The 17,836-nt window shown below is 42.4% G+C and overlaps 1 pseudogene; it reads left to right on the plus strand.

Annotated features, from left to right (window-relative positions):
* The first annotated feature begins 7,249 nt into the window (after nucleotides 1–7,249).
* Nucleotides 7,250–7,851, plus strand: LOC148183481 (uncharacterized; annotated as a pseudogene).
* The last annotated feature ends 9,985 nt before the right edge of the window (nucleotides 7,852–17,836 follow it).

A 17,836-nucleotide genomic window follows, 5' to 3' on the forward strand; every position in this document is an offset into this window, starting at 1 on the left:
TGCAATGGTAACTCACAGGACTGAGAACAGAGGAGGAGCCACTCCCCCTATGGGAGGTTCCCTCTCCGCCTTCTTTGTAAAAGGCCCTGCCCCCTGGCCCCTCCTCTTGGTAGAAGGCTTTACTCCCCAGCCCCTCCTCTCGGGGCGGTGCCGAGGGCTCCACACACTGGCTATCTCTTCCTTCCTTACCCACCCCTCAGACCCGTGCCGGGGGCAAGGCCCACCTTTCTCCTCCTTCACTGACCAGGGCCCCATGCCTCCCCCTGCCCCCCTTTGCGGCGCTGCCGGGGGCAGCGAGGGCGACACCGGCAAAGGAGGGGCCGCGCCCTGGCCTGAGCCTGTGCCCACCGCGAGCATGGCCGGGACTGGCTCTGCCCTCATGGCGGGTGTAATTAGGTCTATCTCTGCCTCCTCTGGATTTCTGTATTTGCTACTGAAAGTAGACTCTTTCTTTTTACCTTTTAAAACCAATATATGTTTTGTGAGAAATCAAGTTGTGATTCGTGTCTATCGAATAGCACCCCCCTATGTATGTGTGTCTATGGGCAATGCAGACAGACACCATGGGATTATTATAAATAAAGGTTTAAAAAATCAGCTAAAGTAAGGCATGGAAGTAAAGTTTAATTATATAGCAATAAGCTTTTAGCTAACAGCTTATTTTAACATCAAAATTGTAAGTACTTGCAAGTAATTAATATAGGCTTTGAACTACCTTGTAGTATAAGTTTCAAACTATCCTTTGTGCAAGCTATAAATTGGTTTCTGAGTATGGAAGAATTTGTGATCACTTAAAAAGGGGAAGTAGGACCAACACGAGCTGAAAAGCTTTACAAAGGCATTTTGAAACATGCTAACTTTGAGTTTTGTAATAACTGAGGAAGAGGCCCTATGAAGACATTTTTAGACGTGATACATGGCATGAATAAATTCGTGCTAAAGTTATAGTAATCTCGTCTGACGAGATTATAGTGATATGCACCAAAGCTAGCATGAATATTTGTCTGCAAAAAGTGTATTCCAAGGGATTTGTCAGGCACCACGATAAGGAAAGAGACATGTACCAACATGCAAAAGAAGGCAAGACCAACGGAAGAAGGCAAGGGACCCCCGAAAAGCCTGAGAACATATAAAAAGGACTGTGTGAGTCACATGTCATGAAACACAGTGGAGTGGTGCTAGAGAGCCCCTTTCTGTCTCACCTGGCACTGTTCGCCCAGTTCAGCATCAATCTGATTTTTGCTTGTGGCTTTTATGATTGTATTTTGATTATGGAATAAATTCTTTTTATTGATCAAATTGGCTACCCATTTATAACAGTCTGGTGACCCCGACGTGATGTAACTTTGGGTCTGTGACTCTCCCTCTCTGATCAGGAGGTGCCCCATTATTTATTAGTGGCCTGATGGTGTGGGAGACCAGCAACCCCGTTGCATCCAAATATTAAATTAAAGTAGAAGCCATAAGCAAAAGAGAGAGAGAGAAATGAGCTCGGTGCTCCCAGGGGCCCATAAAAGACCCAAAGAGGGGTCCTCGGAACTGCGGTATATTATACTTGTAATTCTACGTGCACAAAGACCCGCGTGGGAAACAGGAGACCATAAGTACCAGTGGTTGAGTAAGTGTGACTGAGCGTATGAATGAGACATGGCATAGTCACGAAGTAAATGCGGACTCCTGATAAGCCGCATTTCCTATATCCCGCGAGGGATAAGGTTGGTAAAAGGAGGAAGTGATTTTGAAGGGACTCATTACGTATGTAAAATCTGAATTTCGGGAGAAGGAGTTCGAGGGACAAGTAAGCCTTTTAGCCTAGGACCGGGAAGGTCCAGGGAAGAGAGAAGGAGAGAAAAATAAAAGGGAGCATATTACCAGTCAGAACTCCATGGGATGGTCCCCCACCGGCTGGAAGATCGGTAACACAGAAACAGAACTATTCAGGTACGGTAAGTACCAGCCAATTGAAAATCAGTGTGTGTGACTAAGACGCAGCAGAAGTTGCAGAGCAATTGTAAATCCTCTAGAAGTGAGTTTTTCAGTATCCTTATTGAGAAACCGCCAGCTTATTCACCAGTCTTCACAGAAGTAATCGTGAACGCCGTTTATTTCTATCCTTAGCACACCTTTTATAGGGTTCTACAGGGTCTGCGGGCAGAGCAAGCTACTACTGGTGAACTTTCAAAGATGCTTACACTACCTCTTGAAGGGGGAATACTTGTACCTTATACTAATATAATAATCACTACACAGGCTAAACACTTAAACTATTATCAAACTACTTTTAACACACATGCTCTGGTATATATGTAGTCTAAGTGTAAAAACAATTTGCTGAAAGGATAAACACACAACTACAATTTGCTTTATATACAGTTAGATGGAGTCTCTACACCTTTCTTAGATCTTCTACAGAATTTCTCTAACACAATTCAGTCCTGGAACGTTCACTGTTCCCGTGATGTCAGCTGGAAGCTGATCGGTGACTGAGGGCTTTGATGTTGAAGTTGTTCTTCAGATCCTTCTAAATCTTAAAACAAAGGATAACTGAAAAATTGGTAGAGACACAACATCATAATAACAACATAAAATTTCTGTTGGCAACTGTCTGTATAGTGTTCAGACACAACTGTGTCCTGACAGGTCCACTTCTGATCCATGTCTGGAGTACCAAGGCTGTGTGATGACATCTCTGTTCACTGGATCTCGTGTGTTCAGAGGCAGACAGTCTGGTCAGATGGACAGGTGACCTTTTTTGAACCTGCCAACAAAACACAGACACTTCTCCCCCTGAAGTTAATGAATTACACTAATCAAATGCTTTTAGGGCATCCATTTCCCCCGTTTTCTTAAAAAAAAATAAAATGAGATGTACTTCTGTTATAAACATCAACATTAACACAAAACCATTTACACAATTAATAAGAACTTATAACAGTTAAAATCAATTAAATCATAAACATTATTAATAAGACATGTAATATAAAATTACTATTAATTACTAAAACACTGCACCAGCATCCCATAGTTAGCAAACAAACAGAAACAAAAAAAATCAGTGAAGGATTGGATAATCACCTCCGGAAATGATTCTCCAAGCCCACTTCAAAATTGATCCAGCTGTCATATTAATAGGGTCAAATTGCTGAGTCAAAAACTGACTCAAATACTCTTTTGGTACAGAAAACATCTGGATCTGTTGGAAAACATTCTGTCCATGTAAAGTCAAGGCTTGGCCAGGGCCTGGCTTTAAACTGGAAAGATGCCTCTTAACATATTTCTAGAACAAGGTTCTCAATAGTAGCAGCTATGAGATGCTTACAGCACAGCACACTGTTAAAATGCATTTGTACAAATCAAATGATCAGGAGCCTTAGGTACCAGACCAATTAAACCATGCAGCAGTTGGTTTAATCTGAAGCCTCTCCCATGGCAGCTGATCCTCAGCAATGGTACATTTTCTTAAAATTCTGGAAACACTGAAAAATAAGAAAGCTATACAAAACAAAGCTGCAGAGATTGCAACAACCAATAGAACTCCCGATGAAGTCAAGGGTGTCACAGACTGCATTCATTTCTATCCACAAGCAGGTGTTCATCAGCGTTCTGTCACAGCTATTTCAGTTGTAGCTATCTTCATTTCTCTAGGAAAATAACTATACTTTGCAGTTTAAACAAGTGTCTCCAATAAAACATCAAACAATTTAAATTAAACAATATTTAAACCTAACAATAATTATTTATGACAAAAGGAAATAACAAACTTAACCTTAAAAGAATATCTAAGATAGAAAACTTAACTTAAAAACATTCAAGCCTAAACATTACAGAACTTGACTATCCTTAATTCTATCAACACCTAATCTATATTAAATAAAAACATACCTTAATCTTATTCTCTTACTACAAAAAGGCAACTAAAAGTTTGATATATACCTTTTAAACACAATATAACAATAACATGGATTCACTATAAAGATTATAAAAATGTGACAAATACATCACAATTCTATTTCATCTAGCTTTGAGAATAACCCACAATAACTGCAAATGTTACTAAAAATATTTATTTATAACAAGAATTTGCCTAGTATATGCTTAAATTGGTTAGGGTTTTAAAGTGCAATTTTTCCAGAGAAAACCACAACAACACAGGATTTGGCAGGTTGCCATTTAGCTTTTGTAGCACTTTTCAAGAACATCAAGTCCAATTTTTAAACTAAAATCCAATATCCAAATTGGTGTATATGCAGTTATATGTGTTTTATATAACAAAAGAACTCACATTAAAATTACCTTATTAAAATTGTGGAAAAAACAAGCAAATAGATAATACATGCTCTAACTTAACTTTGTCTTGTACAGTAAAGTTCTCTTAACTAATTATTTTTTAAACCACAAATCTCTTCTGTAGATAATATTAATTGGAAGGTTTTCCTAGAAGCTGTAAAGCACGCCATATTTTAACCTTAGGTTCTAAAACCAATTATTGCAAGGCAACTTCTGTTAAACACTTTTTTTTTTTTAAAATTTTCAAAGAACCACAATAATTTCTCCAGTAAAACCCTAAAAACTGCAATTGCATAAACTCATAATTACTTAAAACACAAAATTAACTCTAAAAGGGTATATAAAAATATTTTGAAAACCCAATAAATCATGACTTTTTAACAAACTGGGTATTATCCCGGTGCTTTTTCTTAGAGAGGGAGCGGGGGCGTGGACTGCCCACCCTGCTGCTCCTGCAGCTCTGCTCTTATCTTTCTTTACATTCTCTACATACTCTGGCAGAGAGGAAAAACAGAGAGAAAGGAAAAAAAAACCTCACAAAGTTGACTTTAACAAATGCAGTTTTTTCTCTCAATCTCTCTTGTTGTTCTCAGATAGAGGAAAAAAAGGGCACGATTTTACAGAAGCAGACGATGTTACACGAAAAGTCTCTCACAGCCAGATGCTAACAACGGCGATCATTGCAGCTTATCAGCGTGGCCTTGGGAACTTTTCTTGCAGCGCTTCTACCCGCAGGGCGCCTTTGTTCTCTGCGCACACCTCAGTGCTCCCCCATGTCCCCCTGGTTCGGGTGGAAACCAATCTAAATTTGGCTTCTTTTCTTCCAGGGTAGTAAAGATGGAACTTAAATAAGATTGCAATGTTAAAAGCGACTCCAAAAATGAAGCAAATATTTCTGGATGTATCACATCCTTCTGTAACTGAACAGATTCTGTTCGTTGTTTCAGCGTTCGCTGTGGAACTTTTTTTTCTCATTATTTTCTTCTCTTTGACTCTCCCTCCCTCTCTCCAAGGGCAGCATAGATAGGAGTGCTCGCCCAGCAGTGGGAGGTAAAGGCATCTGCCGCTGTGACGCAGGTAGAATTACGGGGCTCAGAGCCTCAGCATATCTCGCTTTTCTGTTTTTTAAGGTATTAATTACAATCTGCCAAGTTCGACCGAGAGACAGAGTGTCCTTGCTCTTTTCCATGATTGCTGTTTCCCATATCAGAGCCGATATATCAGTCTGTTCTTTCACTGCAAAAAGCAGTGGTGGCACTACTAAATGCCCATGATAATTAGCCCATATAATGAGCATATTCAGGTCCTTTTCCCTGGCTGCTCCGCCTTGTTTAACAAGGATGCTAAGAAGCAGTTTATCTGCCGCTGCACATTCCGCTTCCATGCTAGCGGCAAACCGCGAGAGGGAAGGTTGCGACCCTTCTGCTACGCCCTCGCCTCTCGGTCCCCCCCAGCCGCCTGAATTTCCACGTCCTACCGCTCCGCGTCTCACCGCGCTCAGGCTGCCTATCTGGTACCGATCCAAGGCAGCATCTATCTGCTCTCAGATCCGCTCCACCAACCTCGGTCCAAGGCTCCGTCCCACCGTGCGTGGATCCACTGAAGCCCCCCTGCCCGCAGGGTGTCCCTGTTCAGGCGCCAAATATTGAGAAACCGCCAGCTTATTCACCAGTCTTCACAGAAGTAATTGTGAACGCCGTTTATTTCTATCATTAGCACACCTTTTATAGGGTTCTACAGGGTCCGCAGGCAGAGCAAGCTACTATTGGTTAACACACAGTTTACATTTTTTCTCCTACACACGAGGATATTGTTTTGCTTTACTCTCTCTTCTGCATGAAGGTTTCAAGGACTTTAATATCACGACTTATTTCAAAGGCTGGTTTGTGCAGACAGGCCTTTACTAATATATAAAATATATCAACATATCCTACTAAGGACCTGGATACTGAGGGGAGAAGTGATTGAGAATCAGACTGAAACATTTAGTAAAATGGGGCAGAGAAAAAGTAAAGCCCAGAGAGGGTCCCAAAAAAAGTCCTCAGGAGAAAGGAGTAGGGAAATCCCAGAAATTCCACCAGATAGCCCACTGGGGTTTTTGTTAGAAAAATGGGAAGACTGGCCCTCAAGAGAAGGGAAATCTAAAGAGAAGGTGATTCATTACTGTATGAAAACTTGGAGGGGGAAAGAGATTAGAAGCCATTTGATCCAGCCCATGTTTTTGGTCCTTCGAGGATTGGGTGTGTCAAGCTCTAAATATTTATGTAAATCCTAAGGAACCATCAGATCAGGAGGAGAGAGACTATGAAAAGATATGGATAGGATCAGCAGCTAGGTTATTTACCGTTAAGACCAGAAAGCCAGCTGAGACTGAGAACGAGGCTTGGGATCCACCTGACAATTTACCACCTCCATACCTGGCACCTCAGCCTCAGCTCATTCAGCCTTCACAATTAACACCCCAACCCCCACCTCAGCCTGTGCAGATCATGAGACCAATCGCTCCCCCTAGAGTTACTTGTTCTCCCTCTTCAAGGAGGACACAGAGGAAAATAAGAGAAAAAATTAGTAGTGAAAATAGCGAGTGACGAAGATAGGGAAAAGGGGCATAACCTCCTGCTGAGGGAAATACCGACAGCGCCGGGGGTAATCGGATATGTTAAGGTCCCCCTTAATACTGGGGATGTCCGAGCCTTCAAAAAGGGGATGGGTAAGCTGATGGATGACCCCCTGGGGGTGTCAGACAGGTTAGACCAGTTTCTGGGACCCAGTATGTATACGTGGGATGATATGCAGGCTATACTAAGGACGTTGTTTACTACTGAGGAGAGAGAAATGATAATACAGGCAGGAATGAGAGAATGGGAGTGCTGAAATCCGCAAGGGGTACCTGGAGACTAGAAGACCCGGGTGGGATGCTCAGACAGAAGGGGGTCATTGAAATATGACAGATTTAAGGGATATGATAATACAAGGGGTCCGGGAACCTGTCCCCCAAAGGCAGAACATTAGCAAAGTATTTGGAGAATGCCAGGGGAGAGACGAATCTCCTACAGACTGGCTTGAGAGATTACGGGAAAGCCTGCAGATGTATTCAGGAGTAGACCCTAATTCTCCAATAGGAGAAGCATTGTTGAAAACACAATTTGTAGCAAAATCCTGGGAAGATATACGAAAGAAACTTGAGAAGTTGGAGAATTGGCAAGAGAGAGGATTACAGGAATTGTTGAGAGAAGTTCAGAAGGTTTATGTGATGAGGGATGAGGAAAAAGAAGGTTCAAGCAAAAGTATTAGTTGCAGCTGTTAGGGAAGTTCAGAAGCAAGAGCACCCCCAAAGCCCTGTAAGATCAGCACAGAACCAGGGAGCCCAAAAGAAGCAGTCTATCCCATGGAAAGGGACATTAGAGAGTCCTCAGAATGGACATCCTGAATGCTATTATTGCAAGAAGAAATGGAATCTAAAAAAGAATTGTAGAAAAAGAATGCAGAAGAGGATCTTTCAAGAGGACTAGGGGCATCAGGGGCTCTTTATTTTGGGGTCCAAACCACCACCCTAGCCTTTGATAAAATTAAAAATTTGACCCCAAAAGGAAGAGGTATTTTTTCTGATTGATACATGTTACCGCTGAAGATGAATAGATCACGCGGACACAGGTAGAGGTGTGGTGAAAGAAAGAGCAGAGTTTATTTTTCCTCCCAGGATTTATAGGCTTCTTACCACGGCCAGGGATTGGATGGTCAGGATAACACTTTCTCACTGCACTGGCCATGAGAGATGCCCATCACAAGACGTGTAACAGAAAGAATGTACACATATCTATGTTTACAGTTACTGTCCTGGGACAGTCTTTAGAAAACTGTTAGCAAGCTCAGAAGCTGAGTTTTCAGGACGACAGATAGAGGGGCCGAACGGAGTACGATCCAAAAATTGCCAAGAGGATTCATGAAAAGTAAGGATAAAATGATGGTAGTAGGGGAAAAAGGGTAACCCTTTAAGGTCACAGTTATTAAAGATGTAGAAATAGAGTCAGAAACTATGATTTGTTTAGGAAATAAGTTGCTGGTTGAAGATGCAGATTATAATTTATTAGGAAGAGATCTGATATGTAACTCTGGGGATAAGCCTGATAGTACAAAGAAAAGATCTCGTAGTAAGCCTGTATGTTGTAGTTTAAGGCCTTGCGTTCGGAAAATATTGGGATGTAACGGAAAGTTAGTAACCCCCTTCTCCACATAGTATGGTAATGACTCCTGTAATTAGCCAATAGCACCTAGGTGTGACGTATGTAAATGGGAGTAACACAATGACCCTAGGTTATAAAATGTCAAATTCCCCTGCAGTAAACGCCATATTCGCCATCCATCACATTGATGCTGTGGGTTATGGTCCGCGCGGCTGAGGATAGCCGCCATGCTGGCTCTAGCCAGGGTGCCCGCCTTGCTTGAAAACCTACAAATGGTGCACGAAACCCGGAAGGAAAAGCAGGAAAAAACCCAGAAAGCAAGGATTCCCTGGATCAGGAGCAGCGGCCAAGATAGCTGGACTGATCTTGGCGAGAGAAATCCTGGGCCCAGAAGGAAGATGGAATCACTGATAAAGGTCAGATTGCAATTAAGTTGTAAACCTAATTCACTTGCTATTGCAAGGTTTTGGTTTATTGAAGTCGTAAATCAGCTTGTAAAGTATATCCACCCTAAGGTGTGGGACAGATGTACTAAAATGCTTGCCAAAGGGATTTGGGGAGCAACAAGGAACTGTATGTTGGCTACCCTGAAATTTGGGGTCAGAGCTTTACAGCCCCCAGACGGGAGAAGCTCGGCTGAGCCGGGGGGGGCCGGGAGTCCCCTCAGTCCCAAAATCCTTGTGTGCTCTGGAAGAAACAACAGAAAGCAAGAGACTTTTGGAGAAAGTTAACAGAAAAAGCCAGGAGTGCCGTGGGAAAAGCCCGGAGAGAAACATCCTCCCTGGTGTCTAAAAATGGTGCTGAGCAAAAAGAGATACAGCGAGAAAGAAATATCTTAAGTGAAAACAAAGAACAAAGGCTGGCATTGAAAGAGGAACGTAGTTGGGGGGATGGGAGAGAAAAGGAATGTGAAGAAGAAAGAGAAACTGAAGTGAAGGAGATAAGACGCGGGGGATGGGTACAGAGGCACAGAGATTGGAATGCAAGAGAGGAAGGAGGGGGGAGCAGAAGGCGAAGGGAAAGGTGGGGTGAAAGGCGGAGGGAAAGGTGGGGTGAAAGGCAGAGTAGAGGGTGGAACGAAAGGCGTGGAGAACCAGGAGGGAGGGAATGGCCCACCCACAGGGGTGGCAGGCAGGGCCGGAGCCCAAGAAAAAGGCACGAGAAACAGGAAGTGGCCAGCCAGTCGAGCTCTGACTCTGATCAAGATATGAGCGACGAAGGGTCAGAGCCCGAGTCCTCAGAAGAGGAAACAATAAAAAATGTGAAGGGGGATGGGAGCAGAGCTACAACAGCAGAGCAGGCGGTTCACCCCCCCCACTCCGTCTCTAAGAAGAAGCGCCAGGATAATACCCAGTTTGCTACAAAGTCATGATTTATTGAGTTTTTAAAAAGTGTTTATATACCCTTTTGGAGTTAATTTTGTGTTTTAAGTAATTATGAGTTTATGCAGTTGTAGTTTTTAGAGTTTTTTTTCAGATTTAAAACCAGCCCGGCATGGACGGGTTTAGCAAAACACACACACATGGCAGCACACAGCAGCCAGAAACGCTGTCGCCATGACAACCACCGGTGTAATAACTCAGGCAACTTTAGTGAAACCGTGGAAAGCAAAGCAACAAAACAAAAGAGAAACAACAGAAAGCTGGACATTTTGGAGAGGGATAAAAAAGAGAGAGTTTTAATTGGACAATTCAAAAATTAGAAGCTTTGTAAATTGTATTGTTTATAAATCAGCAAATTGTTGCAATTAAGACTGAGATTTAAAAATAAGTTTCTATTGAAGTGCCTTCAAAAATAGATTAAAAAGTTTATAGATATTTTATAGTGAAATATATATAGATATTGTATTTCTAATAATATCTGCTGGTTTTGTTTTTATAAAATAGCATGGAAAATGATGATATTTATGCATCCCAAGAAACTCAAAAGATTTTTCTTTTGTTTCAGTATTCTCAATACATGAAGGTTTTAAAAATGTTATCTTTTCTGTACATCTACTGATAATGTAATATTATATGATATGGAGTGATCATCAAGTATTATTACTGTAGTTACAGTTAATTTTTGCAGGATGCATTTCTTTAAAGTTGAGTTGAAGGATCATATGATTTACCCTATAGAAAAAAGATTTAACAACAGTGTTTCCAGAATTTTAAGATGTACCATTGCTGAAGATCAGCTGCCATGGGAAAGGCTTCTGATTAAACCAACTGCTGAAAGGTTTAATTAGTCTGGTACCTAAGGCTTTTGATCATTTGCTTTGTACAAATGCATTTTAACAGTTTGCTGTGCTGTAAGCATCTCATAGCTGCTACTATTGAGAATCTTGTTTTAGAAATATGTTAAGAGGCATCTTTCCAGTTTAAAGCTTAAGGCCCTGGCCAAGCCTTAACTTTACCTGGACAGAATGTTTGCCAACAAATCCAGATGTTTTCTGTCCCAAATCAGTATTTGAGTCACTTTTGACTCAGCAATTTGACCCTATTAATATGACAGCTGGATCAATTTTGAAGTGGGCTTGGAGAATCATTTCCAGAGGTGTTTATCCAATTCTTCACTGATGATATTTTGTCTTTGTTTGTTAACTATGGGATGCTAGCGCAGTGATTTAGTAATTAGCAATACTTTTATATTACATATGTTATTAATAATGTTTATGATTTAATTGATTTTCAACTGCTATAGGTTCTTACTAATTGTGTATAAGGTTTTGTGTTAATGTTGAACAGAAGTACATCTCATTTTTATTTTTTTTTAAGAAAACAGGGGAAATTGATACCCTAAAAGCAATTTGATTAGTGTAATTTATTAACTTCAAGGAGACAAGTGCCTGTGTTTTGTTGGCAGGTTCAGAAAGGTCACCTGTCCATCTGACCAGACTGTGTGCCTCTGAACACATGAGATTCAGTGAACAGAGATGTCACCACACAGCCTTGGTACTTCAGACGTGGATCAAAAGTGGACCTGTCAGGACACAGTTGTGTCTGAACACCACACAGACAGTTGCCAACAGAAATTTTATGTTGTTATTATGATGTTATGCCTCTATCAATTTTTCAGTTGTCCTTTGTTTTAAGATTTAGAAGGATCTGAAGAACAACTTCAACATCAAAGCCCTCAGTCACCGAACAACTGCCAGCTGACATCACGGGAGCAGTGAACATTCCGAGACTGAATCTTGTTAGAGAAATTCTGTAGAAGATCTAAGAAGTGTAAAGACTCCATCTAACTGTATATAAAGCAAATTGTAGTTGTGCGTTTATCCTTTCAGCAAATTGTTTTTACACTTAGACTACGTATATACCAGAACATGTATGTTAAAAGTAGTTAGATAATAGTTTAAGGTAAAGTGTTTAACCTGTGTAGTAATTGTTATGTTAGTATAAAGTATAAGTATTTTCCCTTTAAGAGGTAGTGTAAGCATTTTTGAAAGTTCATTTAACGTTAAAGTTTTAGCTGTGAGTTTGCAAGTATGGTGTCATTTATATGGTAAACTGCTTATAGTAATTGTGCTGTTTTATAGTTATCACACCTGAAGCAGTGGGCTAAGCCCTTGCATTTATACCCGAAGCTTTAACTCCTCTGTTGACTTTTGTGTATTAGCTGTTATCATCCCCAGGGTCCTATACCACTCCAAAGAAGAAGTGAACCAGTACCTTGAGCGAGCAGGCCGCCTTCAGAAAAGAGAGCTGTTGACAGGACTGTCAATAGCAATGCTGCTTGGCTTGGGAGCAACCGGAGCAGCCACGGGTGTCTCCGCCCTGGTAACCCAGAGTCAGAGTCTCTCTCAGCTACAAATGACTGTAGATGAAGATCTACAGAGAATTGAGAAATCCATATCCTTTCTAGAAAAATCAGTCTCCTCACTCTCTGAAGTTGTTTTGCAGAACAGGCGAGGTCTCGACCTTCTATTCATGCAGCAAGGAGGCCTCTGCATCGCCCTGAAAGAAGAGTGCTGCTTCTACACAGACCACACCGGAGTAGTGAGAGACACCATGGCAGAGCTACGAGACAGGCTGTCTCAACAGAAGGCAGAGAGAGAAGCCCAGCAAAGCTGGTTCCAATCCTGGTTCGATCAAGCTCTGTGGCTGACCACCCTGGTGTCTACCCTGATTGGACCAGTTGTGATGATTTTACTTGTGCTGGTCTTTGGACCATGTATTTTAAATAAGCTTGTGTCCTTTGTTAAGAGCTGACTAGAAAAAGTTAACATTTTGTTTATAGAAAGGCAACAGATGCTTTAAAAATATACTTAGTCACTGCATGTGCTTTATATTTACCAATGAAAATTGTAGTATCTATTTTATAAGCTTTTAGCTTTTTAGTTAAGTATAATGTATCCTATATTTTACTTAAGTTTATATTATTCATTTTTAAGACTAATACACCTTATATTTAAGCAAATTAGTTATTCATAAAGAGAGGGGAATATGTTGTAGTTTAAGGCCTTGCGTTCGGAAAATATTGGGATGTAACGGAAAGTTAGTAACCCCCCTTCTCCACATAGTATGGTAATGACTCCTGTAATTAGCCAATAGCACTTAGGTGTGACGTATGTAAATGGGAGTAACACAATGACCCTAGGTTATAAAATGTCAAATTCCTCTGCAATAAATGCCATATTCACCATCCTTCACATTGATGCTGTGGGTTATGGTCCACGCGGCTGAGGATAGCCGCCGTGCTGGCTCTAGCCAGGGTGCCCGCCTTGCTTGAAAACCTACACCTGTACAGACTAACTCAAGAGGATGAGTAAAATTGAACCCCAAGTCTGGCACTCTCAAGGAGAAGTCAGAAAGTGCTGTAAATATTATGAGAATCCCTCCATTCTTTTCCTCTGTGGATATGTGTCTGCCCTACACAGACCACCGGGGGAGGGGGGGGGGGGGGAGGGGAGAATCCTATAATATATTCAGCTTGAACTTGAGTATTTAGACAAAGGAGGCTCAATCTTGCGGGACGTGGCCCCTGGTTTATTGTACGTGAATCGCCCGGGGCAGTAGAGAGAAAGAGGTGTCTCAGATGCTCTCTCTTAAACTAGGGGGAGGGGGAGGTGAGGAGATACGGGGGGTAAGAGCCAATGGGATAGGGAAAAAGGAAGGGAGGCCAGGAAGGGACTAACATTATACAAAACCAAGGGCGGGTTTGTCCTCAGGGATACACCATATATCTTAATGCACTGCAACACCTCACCTTTTTCTGTTATACAAAAGTAAAAAGAAACTTTGGGCTTATTTTGACCCAGAACATGAGTTTGTCCACCACTCACTATTGGTGGGCCAGTTAGATTCTTTTCTGTCGGATAGTTCCATGTGGTTAGCTTCTGAGGTAGTAGAAATTACACTACTAAGGGTTTAAAAATCAAATAACGAATAATTCCAAATGCTAACACAATTAAAAACAAAACAACAAAAAACAACAGGATTGTTTTAATTGTTGAAGTCCACCAGCCTGTGAGTCCCCAGCCTTTGAACTGTTCGCTAAACCAGTCTTCTGATTCTTGTGTCACTTGTCCATTCAAGCTTTTCATCTCTCGGAGGGCTTCGTGGATTATGGGAGCTTTCGAGATCAGGTTTAGGCAGCAAACTCCTTCAAATTCCTGGCATTCATGTCCATGTAACAGCAAAAGGAAATATATTGCCTTTCTATTTTGGAGGGTAGCTTTTCTGGTAATTTCTTCATCTTCAAGGAGGGAGCTGAGGGTGGATGTCGCTCTATTGGGAATGGCGAGAAGAACGACACAGACTCTCTTGTGAGTTGAACAGGAGAGCTCTTTCTCTCTTCTTTCTCTTAAGGTTTATTACCTGAGATCTTCTTTTATATACCGATACATGAAAGTACAGAAAAGTAAAACTCTTATTGGTTAGTAAACTAACACATCACCATCATTGGTCAGTGGGGTACACCACCCCTCGACCTTCTCTTGCAAGAAAACAAGAAACTGACAAACAGCACCTGCAAGGCTGTCTTCTATCTCTGAGGATTGTTTTAATTCCTCCTTATGATTTCCCAGGCCACTTTCTCAGGTGAGAATGAGAAAGTTATACGGCCTGCTATTCCACAGGCACTGTGCTCCCTGCTTCATAGTTAACATTCATAGGTGGTGAATGTTAAGTTTGCCTGTTTAACTACCCAGCACTCCGAATGTCCTAATTCACCTAGTGCTTTGGCAGCTGCAACCCACAGAAGAAATATGGATGCAGCAATTCTTTTTGATTTTGCCCAACAAAAACTGTCAGAATTGCAACTTGGGTCTGAAATGTCAGTGTTTCTTTTGTAAACCTTGTGGGTCAAATTCTCTTTTTGAATCCATTTATTAATTTGGGTTTGGTTGGGTGCTAACAGGGACAGTCGCCCGGAAGTACACGGCCCTCCTCAAAGCTGAGATGGGATCCCTGCCCATGCTCTGTCCCTGCAAATCAGAAATATACCTTTAGGTAGGTTTTTTGGATGTGAGCAGAGAGGATCATCTGCTGTGACGTGACTTAGCACACTACACCATTTTTTTGCTTTGAATTGGTATAGATATTGTATTACATGGTGATAGAGTTTAGTGTCTGTCAGCAAGTTATAAGTGAGGTGGATACAATAAGCTGCGGGGGAAGAACCAAATAACTCTAATTCTTGGGGTTCTTTTTCTGCTTTCAGCAGTTTTGGTAACCACTCCTCCACAGGGTTCTTAACTACTACAGCCCACCGCCTACGGCTTTAGTGTGGCTGGGCGCTGTGTGTCTTGGGAGCTGTGTTAGGCTGGGGGGCGTCAAAGCCGGCTGGAAAGTCTCCAGCCTGCAGTGGGATCCCTACTAGACAGGTGGACATAGGGTCTTCTGCTGCTGCAGTGGACAAGCAGATATTCTCTTGCTGGAGTGTTTGTGCCAGTGTCACCCAGATGTTCTGTCGTGGCTGAGGGACGATCCAGGCAGCTGCCAGACTGCTCAGAGCGAGCAGGATGACAGCTGGGTTAGAGCTCATCACAGATTTGAGTAGGAAGTAGGTTATCTCTAAAAGAAAAGGAAACAAACATTTTTTTAAGCATATTCACAGTCAAAGTGTGCAGGTCAGAGGCTAGGAAGGTTTCTTCTTGTTCTTTCCAGCGGTCTTTTCTTTTGGAAGCAACACCCACTTGCTTCTCATCTCTTCCTGGTAGGGCTGGGTTTTTGGGAACAAAAGGCTTTACCCACTTCTGAGGTATCCATTAGGGGCCTGTAGGGGTAGATACACATGCATAGCCGTCCCCCCAGGTGACACATTCATAGGGGCCCTTGGTCTGCCAGGTTTCTGGGACCCTGATTAAGACCAGCGGATGCTGTGACAACTTAAATTGATCACCACTGTTAAAATGCCAAGCCACTGAGGGACTTATGTTTTCAAATGAACAGTTCAGAAAATTTACTATCAATTTGTTTACTATGTAAACATAGCTTTACAGAGCTTCTGTTGTGGAGACATCCACACTGCCTCACTGTCTTGCCTGGCTAGGACTTGTTTGAGTGTCTGGTGGATACGCTCAATCACAGCTTGACCTGTGGGGGAGTGGGGGATGCCAGTTTTATGTTCCACTCCCCATTGCTGGACAAATTCCAGAAACTCGTTGGATTGATACACTGAGCCATTATCAGTTTTAATTTCCTTAAGGATCCCCAGCACTGACAAGGCTTGTACTATGTTTTGAATGGCATGTATTGCTTTTTCTCCTGCATGAGCAGAGGCATACACTGCTCCTGAGTATGTGTCAATGCTCATATGTACATACTTTAGGCGACCAAAACTAGGAATGTGTATGATGTCTGTCAGCCACACTTCGCAGCTCTCAAGGCTTTGAGGATTAACCCCGACACCCAGGGATGGCACAGCCTGGAGCTGGCTACTGGGACAGGTGGCTACAATGGCTTTAGCCTGACCTTGTGTGACCTGGAATAGTCAGATCAGTCCTTGACATTTTGGTGGCATTGCTGGTGGCTCAGCTTGGCCTGCTGAAATACATCTGGTTGACGTGCCTTTTTGGCTGGAGCAGCAAGGGAATCAGCTTCCCGGTTCCCTTCTGTGATTTCGCCTGGCAAATCAATATGTGACCTCACATGCATCACATAGAAAGGATGTTCTCGAGTTGACACTAAACAAATTAATTTGGAGAGCAACCTAAAGAGATGCTCGTTCTCGATGTCTTTGAGAACTGCCTGCTCTGCTCTGGACACTACCCCTGCTACATGGGCTGAGACGGTAACCGAATTTATCGGTTCCGAAAACCTTTCAAAGTGTCTTACGGCCACAGCCAGTTCAGCTATCTGGGGTGACCCCTCCACAAATTCGACATCACCTTCCCAATGCTGAGTCTGAGGATCTCTCCAAGTCATCACTGACTTATGATATGTCCCAGGTGCATCAGTGAACGCTGTAAGAGCTTTGAGTGGCCTACAGCTCCTTTTATCACGAGGAATGAGGTGGAATTCCTCATGAAACAATTTGTGTGATGGTGCGTGGACTGATATTTGCCCATTGTAGCTGTCCAGAGATAACTGGAGGTTAGCATTGTTCTGCAGCAGGTACTCAAACATCTCTTTGGTCAGTTTCTCAGGAGAGTGTTTTCCTTCCCCAGAAATACTGACCAAGACGTGAATATATACAAAGCCACAACCAGCCAGTTTCCGCAGCCTCGCCCTGGCCTTTTGGATCAGCTGAGCCATCAGCTCTTGTGGCTTGGTGATGGTTTTGGGTCTTTGATGGGAGAGGAAGACCCACTCTATGATTAAGAGTGCATCTCTCTGACCCTCGGCCCATTGGAATATTAACCCATGTAGGTGTGGTAATTTCCCCAGGACAATAAATTTGAAAGGCAGCTCAGGCTTGAAGTGATGTGCCTGTCTTTCTGTCAAGGCCCTTTGTGCTTTTTCAATTGTGGTTTTTGCTTCTGGAGTCAGTTCCCTGGGAGAAAGCAGCTCTCTCTCCCCTTTCAATAAATTGAGCAGGGGACTCAGGTCTTCATTAGTGAGACCTAGCCAGGGTCTGACCCAGTTTAATGACCCACACAGGGAATGGAGTTCCGCTAGGGTTTTGGGATTACTAATGATTTCAAATTTTTGTGGAACCACGGTCTGCGTGGTGATCTCCAGGCCCAGGTATTTCCAAGGTGGCATCCTTTGAACTTTGTCCTCCTGCAGTTGGAATTCAGCAGAGGGTAAAACTTTAACCTCTAGGTCAAGTGTGTGTTGGAGTATAGTGTCATTGGGACAGCACATTAGCACATCATCCATGTAGTGCAAAATGATGACTTATCTTTTTTCAGCGCGAACAGGGGGTAATAATGACGCTACATACCACTGGCAGATAATGGGACTAGCCTTGATACCCTGAGGTAATACTCTGCA

Source organism: Pseudopodoces humilis, chromosome 12, assembly GCF_049639895.1.
Source record: "Pseudopodoces humilis isolate 2021_Gansu_Grassland_sample_001 chromosome 12, ASM4963989v1, whole genome shotgun sequence".
Classification (NCBI taxonomy): domain Eukaryota; kingdom Metazoa; phylum Chordata; class Aves; order Passeriformes; family Paridae; genus Pseudopodoces; species Pseudopodoces humilis.